Source organism: Pavona decussata, unplaced genomic scaffold, assembly GCF_977016875.1.
Source record: "Pavona decussata unplaced genomic scaffold, jaPavDecu1.1 SCAFFOLD_143, whole genome shotgun sequence".
NCBI classification, from domain to species: Eukaryota; Metazoa; Cnidaria; class Anthozoa; order Scleractinia; family Agariciidae; genus Pavona; species Pavona decussata.
Genome location: NW_028145556.1, coordinates 410,370 through 417,500, shown reverse-complemented (window position 1 = coordinate 417,500; position 7,131 = coordinate 410,370). Strand labels below are relative to the sequence as shown.

The window sequence follows — 7,131 nt, the reverse complement described above, 5'->3', positions numbered from 1 at the left end:
TCTTAAACAAGAACGTTAACATTATTTTCTGTTGGAAAAAGCATCTAGAGCTTAGATACATAAGATAGTCTGTATCGCAAACAAAACCAGGTGAAAAGCACAGAAAATGTCAAGTGTACAGCAATTCAGTACATTGGATTAGCACGAATGGGTCCTCTGAAGGAACGCCACTTGCTAGGGCGTATTTTTGCATTTTAGCATGTTAGGTCTCAAAGTTATATGCTACATCTTACACTCGAAACCCCCTCTGTGTGCCTAGAAAGGTTTAAGCTACGGTAATTCAAACATCCATACTGCTTTCTTGTAAAATAATTCGGTAATACCGGTCGTGGTAAACCGTATTAATTTTGTTGTGCATGGTAGGGGTAGGCTTTTTGTTTTGTTGTTCAGTCCCTTTGCGCAGTAAGGTATTACAGTGATATTTCAGTCATCTCGAACCGCAAAAAATTTCCCCGAAAACCACAAAAATTTCCAATCCGCAAAATTTTCGTGCTACACGGTATCCCGGCCTTGTTAATTTTCTGAATTTTTTGAGTTAAAAAATGGCAGGAAACCGGCTCTTGGACCGTGTTTCGCGCAACCACCCCCCTTTGCCGAAGAATTATTTTTGTCATCATCTTCCTGTTTGCCGTACGTCGTGTTGCGGTGGAATAAAAAATTGGCTGGTCCATAAGGAATTTAATCATCAACTTTAATATGCTAGATGATACTCAGGATACTGACTTGCCTGATACTTAGCGAACGAGGCCCTAGGGCTAAAATAAGGGGATATTCCTCAAGATCGAGCAGGGTAATTTTACTATTAGACACATGGATAACCAAGCAGTTTTATTGCAGAAAAGCTGGAGATGATCTTTATTTTGCAAAATTTTCTCCCCTACAGACGAAATTACGTATATCTTTTAAACAGTTATCCTGCAAAATGGCGCAGAACATCGCCTGATACTTAGCCGACGAGGTTGTAGGCAAAACCAGGGCTAAAATCAGGGGATATTCCGAAAGACTGAGGAGGATAAATGTTTTATTATTCAACACATTGATAACAAAGCATAGTTTTATTGCAGAAAAGCTGGAGACGATCTTTATTTTGCCATTTTTCTCCCCGACACACGAAATTACGTATATCGCAGGATATCCGTTGACTACGGACGACGAATATTCAGTGCACCATGACCATATTTGGGCCGTGTTACAGTGTTGAGTTTGGAGCGGTTTTCAATTGAGTATCCAAAGTAATTTCGTGTTTGGTTTGGTTCTGCATTGCTACACTATATACATATACATATACATATACATATACATATACATATACATATACATATACATATACATATACATATACATATACATATACATATACATATACATATACATATACATATACATATACATACACTTATACATATACAGGAGACAATTACTACTACTATTGTAATTATTATATAGTTTTTAGGCTCTGAAAAGCCCCCCCCCCCCCCCCGCTTCCTGGCAGAGTTTAATAAATTATAGTATTGTATTGTATTGTACGTTCTGTGATTGGTTAACAAAACTTGCGCCACTTTCTCAACCAATCCAATGTTTCTTTGTGATGGTAGTATCATCGAAACGTCGGACAGCATTTTTCTACCGAAGTTTTTCAATAAAGCTTCTGGACATTATTTATGCTCAAAAAATAGTAAATACATGTAAAAACTGTAATAGCTCAAGCATCTCCTTTATAGAGGGGAATTTATCAGATTTCTAAAACTGTATTAAAAGTAAGGCTAAGCATTTCTTGTAACTATCCTTTAAAAATTTTAATTATCATGATTGCTGTTGTTGCTGATTGTATTCTTCTTCTAAAGAACTAGGTTCATTTTGCTGTTGATTGTCCTGTTGTTCTTGGTTTGTCTCCTGATCACCTTGGGTTTCCTCATGATTAGGTTCTTCCTGATGTTGTTGGTTGTCCTGTGTCTGCTGCAGTTGATCACCTTGTTGCTCATTGTTTTCCTGTTGCTGTTGTTGGTGTTCCTGTGTTTCCTGGTTGTCTGGCTGGTTGTCCTGTTGTTCTTTGCTCTGCTCCTGATTTTGTTGACGTTGATTGAATTCTTGCTCTAGTGACGACTGTTCTTCTACATTTTGCTGTTGCTGTTCATCTGCCCTGTGCTCCCCATTTTCCTCCTGGTGGAGGTTTGTCCAGTTCAGTCATGAATGATTCCACGTTTGTGTTCATCAGCTCAAAATAGTCAATCATACCATCATCATCTTTGTCATGTTTACTAAGAAGTTCATCCACAATAGCTTCAGCTTCATGCTCGAGGAACACCTTGCCTCCTTCCTTAAATTCTACTTGGTTATCATCTTGATGAAAATCTGTCAAAGCCTGCATCCATTCAAGGCCATCAAGCTTTTGGTTATCATCATAATCATGAAACTTGAAGAAATAAAATATACCTGTTGAAAAGAAAAATTGAATCATGAGCATGTTTTAGTTAAGTTCATGCTTAAGTTAAGAACCCCCAAATATGATGTGAAGGAGTTTCCATTGTAGCATGAAAATAATTTGTTTTGTTTTAGGATCATTGTAAATAGTTTTAGTTTTAGCTCTTAAGTATTGAAATATGTTATTTTCACTAAATTTTTATGTTTTATTTATAACACGACCACATCAGCTTTGTTGTAATTTTTATATTGTGTATAAATAAATGCAACTACAACTACTACTAGCATCCCTGTTATCCTTACCTGTTTTAACCCACAAATGACTCAAACCCCTTCAGAGGTAGTATGAGAGACCAAGCATTGAACTGTGAACAAAGCTGTCATTGTCGGGGAGACATGTACAGTTTCACAGTATTTACCTTTAGCATTATCACCATTAGCAACATCCTTAAGGTCTTTGCTTTGTTCAGCGTCTAATGTTTGTTCACCAAGATGTCTCTGAATATGTCTGCAAATGTAAGGTAAGTTTGTGTCTTGATCAGCCAATCTATAAATTCCTACATTCATTGAGCTTGACTGATGACAAGCCTTATTTATCAGGCAGAACAGATGATATGTCCAATTAGAAATGTGCTGGCATGGTGGTGTAGTGGAACTTAGCATGTTGGACTTCCTGTTGAACATTCAGTCAGAAGATCGGTGGTTCGAGGCAATGTTAATTTCTGCATTGCCTTAATGTTTCCTTTTGTCTCTCTTCACCCAGGGCTGGGTTATTTGAAGCATGATTAGCGCTAATCTAGGTTAACTGCCATGATGACAACTATACATATACTACCAGTATTAGGTATTGCTCACAGTTATCCCAGGATTTAAAAAGCCCATCAGGCTTTGAATAATCTAGCCCAGGTGTATTTTGGGTACCAGTAGCATACTGCTGAGGGTAGCCCTGTGAAGGATTAGCATCCCATCCATGGTGGAGTAGTATGCATTGCTGCTTTGTGCTATGGGCTACATTCTGGCCATATTGAGTCACTTAGGCTCAAAGCACAACTTTTCCTTCAGCCGTAGTGTATGAACTGAAATTGAGACGAGGAAATGTTGCTTGTGAGAAATGAAAAGTTTTCACATTTGCTTTCAACAAACGTCCAGGACTGACCACCCATACTGCTACATAATGATAAACAGAAATTTGATCATGTGCTAATACTTTATTACGATGCATGTGTGATCTTTAAGTGAATGTTATAAGATAGTTTTTGGATTTTATCATTTAAAATTTGAAGACTTTTTTGATTTCGCCACAACTCAGTCTACAAGGGCAAATCATCAATACAAGCTCTATGTCAAACCAGCACGACTCAATAATTATTGTTAAAAACATTCTTTTTTTGTTAGAACTGTCAAACTATGGAATGAATTACCTGGTGATATAGTGGAAGCTGATAGCTTTCAGCATTTTAGATCTAAGCTCAAAATGTATTTAAATATTTGACTCTAAAGATCTTGATTTATGTATACTTATTTTTGTTTTTCTTTTTATTGAGGGAGTTTTCGCATAGGGCTAACCTCCAAACTTCCTTTTCTAGAAGTACTTTTCTTCTTAGTTTGTATATATAGTCTGCTTCTGGAATAAATAAAGTATGTATGTATGTATGTATGTATGTAAATACTTGTATTCTGGGTAGAATGTGTTTCGTAGAGCGCTCAATTCGTTTGATTGAAGAGCAATGTATAATTCTTGACAGAAGTTCAGGCTTCAGGTGTTTTCATCGTTTATTGCCATAAATAGCAATAAACGATGAAAACACCTGAAGCCTGAACTTCTGTCAAGAATTATGTATGTATGTATGTATGTATGTATGTATGACAAAATATGACTATATAAAAATAAAAACCTTAGTCCTTCTCCATCTAGATCCATTCTGTCAGCTAAATGTGCAAGCAAATGCCTGAAATGACAAACAATACTGACATCATATCAACTCTAGCATACGTATTGCTAACACAAGTGTTCTTGAAGACAATATATCAGCATAAACAGGACTGTGATCAGTAGCTGTTAGCCAGTATTAGGAAGTTTAGGAAGCTACTATGTGACGGGAACAAGGATGTCACAAAACTATAGGATTTCATGAGAAAAACAAAGCTCCTGTACAACTGGTAAATTTCTTTGCTGTACATGGCCAACCAGCAACATGAAATGACCTGAAATTCAAGGTTTTGTAGAGAATGTGAGCATTTCACGACAAATTTTTCATTCTCTGTCTCAAATAGACCAATGTTCCCACCTGTTCTGTTACTGGATAATTCCGCATGTACAAGTTGAACAAATTGGAATAATGGTGAAGTGGCCAGGTACAAATAATGAAAAAATGATATTACTTTGCAAGAGAAGTTTTCATCAGTGTTGCCATGGTGATTTGTTTAAGTCCCTATTATGGCCAACAACTACAGTGAAGATATCTTGAACATGACTAAAAGACAAAGAATAGGGGACTTCTTTTGTTTATGACTGGCTATCTTCCTTGAGGAGGAATCACAGCTTAAAAATAGGCTTAAACTAAGTTGAAACCTAACCTAAATTTGACCATAAAAGAAGACCTTAACATGACTTGAAAAAGGTAGAGAAAACATGACACTAAGCGTCAATACCCCTATACAGATAACATTAATGCAAGATTATAGTACAGAAATTTAAAGTTTACAGCAGGAGATTTCACACAACTTGCAATGATCATCACTTACATTCACTTAGATACTGTATAGTCATCTGCAGAAATCACAAGAATGACTTACACCAGTGCAGACCTATGCAGCCCATGTTTACAAAATCCATACAAATGATTGCTTATTCAAATATCGGAAGAGGTTTGTCATGCAAGAAAAACTCTTAAACTTGAGCCACTACATACGAAAAATAGTTACATACAACAGTACACCCAACCTCTGTACTCTTTGCACCAGTGACCACAACTTTAATTCATTGAGGCAAATTAAACGCAGGAACTAATAAAAATTTCCCTGTACACAGATAATGTGATGACTATTTTCACATGGTCTCCAGATCAATTTCTCTTGTTTTCTGAGAAAATGAAAATCATGGCTATAAGGTGTCCTTCTCCCTCTCCCTCTGAACGAGCTTCATGCTATGGAAGCCAATCACGATATCATAAAGTCAAGTGTAAGTAAGACGTTTTGGGTGTGGGTGGGTGGGTGTGTTTGTGTGTGTGTGTGTGTGTGTGTGGGGGGGGGGGGGGATCAAAACCTCGTTCCCAGGGTCCTCTCCTACTCGGTGCCTGTGGCCCCCTCTCTCTCTCGCCACGGGGGCCGAGTAGGAGAGGACCCTGGGAATGAGGTTGGGGGATCACACATACTGATGGCTGGCCAGAAATGTTAAACAGCCCCTTTTAATCTTTAGAAACACAAAGGGTTCAAGAAAAGGGAATAAAAAAAAAAAGGCTTAACACCAAATGTCAGGAAATTATGCCGCATTAGTTTTTTGCATTTTGATAAGACAAGTTTGGTATAACTTTTGTCGGACCAAAACATGAATGTACAAGTTGAAGTTCTCTACCGGTACGTTCTGCAAAAACTTGTATTTTAATAACGTAATAAAGAAAGGCGGAAACTAAGCTGCATGTGTAAAACTTGCGGATTTAGGGGGGATTCCAACAGAAACGCGGTGAAACCGAAATTTGGGTTAGAAAATAACTCTTAATTGGGGTGAGCTTTAATTTCCTAAGTGGCCTTATGTAATATATAAGCTTATAATTTGCTTATTATGAAGCCTGCTAGCTAAACGGTACAACTCACCTTCGTTCATGGGACATTTTGTCGTGGAATTGTGCAGTATCCTCGTTCGATTCAGGAATATTTTCAGGGACATTTTCCGCATTTACTTGTCTGTTAGACGGTGTATGAATAAAGTAAAATAACAACACGTATCCAATGATCAGTGTTCCTTGAGAAACCTGCATTTTCCCGCCGAATATGAATATCAACGCTACCTTGCTGCCGTTCACAGATCGACGATCGACGCTTATTCAACCACTAAAGCTTTCTCGTAACAACTGTGTCTACGTGGATCGTAGGAGAAAATAAAATTAATGACCTATAAATCAGTTGCTAGGAGCGAACTTATTGTCCGATACTGCTCTCGGAAGTATTCATCCACACACGCCGGCCACTAGACTTGCCTCAAGTCGTCTTACATGACGTAGTATCCGACCTGCGAAACAGCCAATGAAATTTTGGATTTTTTAATTAAATTGTCATTGTTTTTTTCAAACTTTGAGTTTCTGAGGGTCTCCTCTTCTGTTGGTAAACAACCAGGAGTGCGAGAATCGAGAGTTCTGGGGTCTGGACTGATTTGAAAGTCATATTCGTAGTGTCCCGTAGTCGTGAACGTGCTCAATCTTGTATACTTGTACTCAGAACTGAAATGAGCCACGAGTTTTAGCGGGGACATCGATTCTTCCTCGCCGCTTTTCGATAGGTTGTCCATTTCTCCCCTCCCCTCCCCTAGGTGTGAAGGTACTCTCACTCCTTCGGGTATAGTAACATCTCAGTGAGTGAAATGGCGTTCCTTTTTTCCCCTCTCGCTCTTTCAAGTATATTGAAGCGTCAGGCATCTTTTCAATCCCCAGCGTTTTACTGGGTTTTCTGTACTATGTTTCAGACCAAAATGCATTTTTGGGTGCTTTTCACACA

The 7,131-nt window shown here is 38.0% G+C and overlaps 1 pseudogene across 1 annotated transcript; it reads right to left on the bottom strand.

Moving 5' to 3' along the window:
* Positions 1-1,523: 1,523 nt before the first annotated feature.
* On the bottom strand, positions 1,524-6,600 carry LOC146466442 (uncharacterized; annotated as a pseudogene). The gene is made up of 4 exons (XR_014867999.1): positions 6,235-6,600; positions 4,317-4,370; positions 2,841-2,929; positions 1,524-2,433 (listed from the first exon to the last, which is right to left on the bottom strand). The product of XR_014867999.1 is annotated as an uncharacterized LOC146466442 (transcript).
* Between the last annotated feature and the right edge of the window lie 531 nt (positions 6,601-7,131).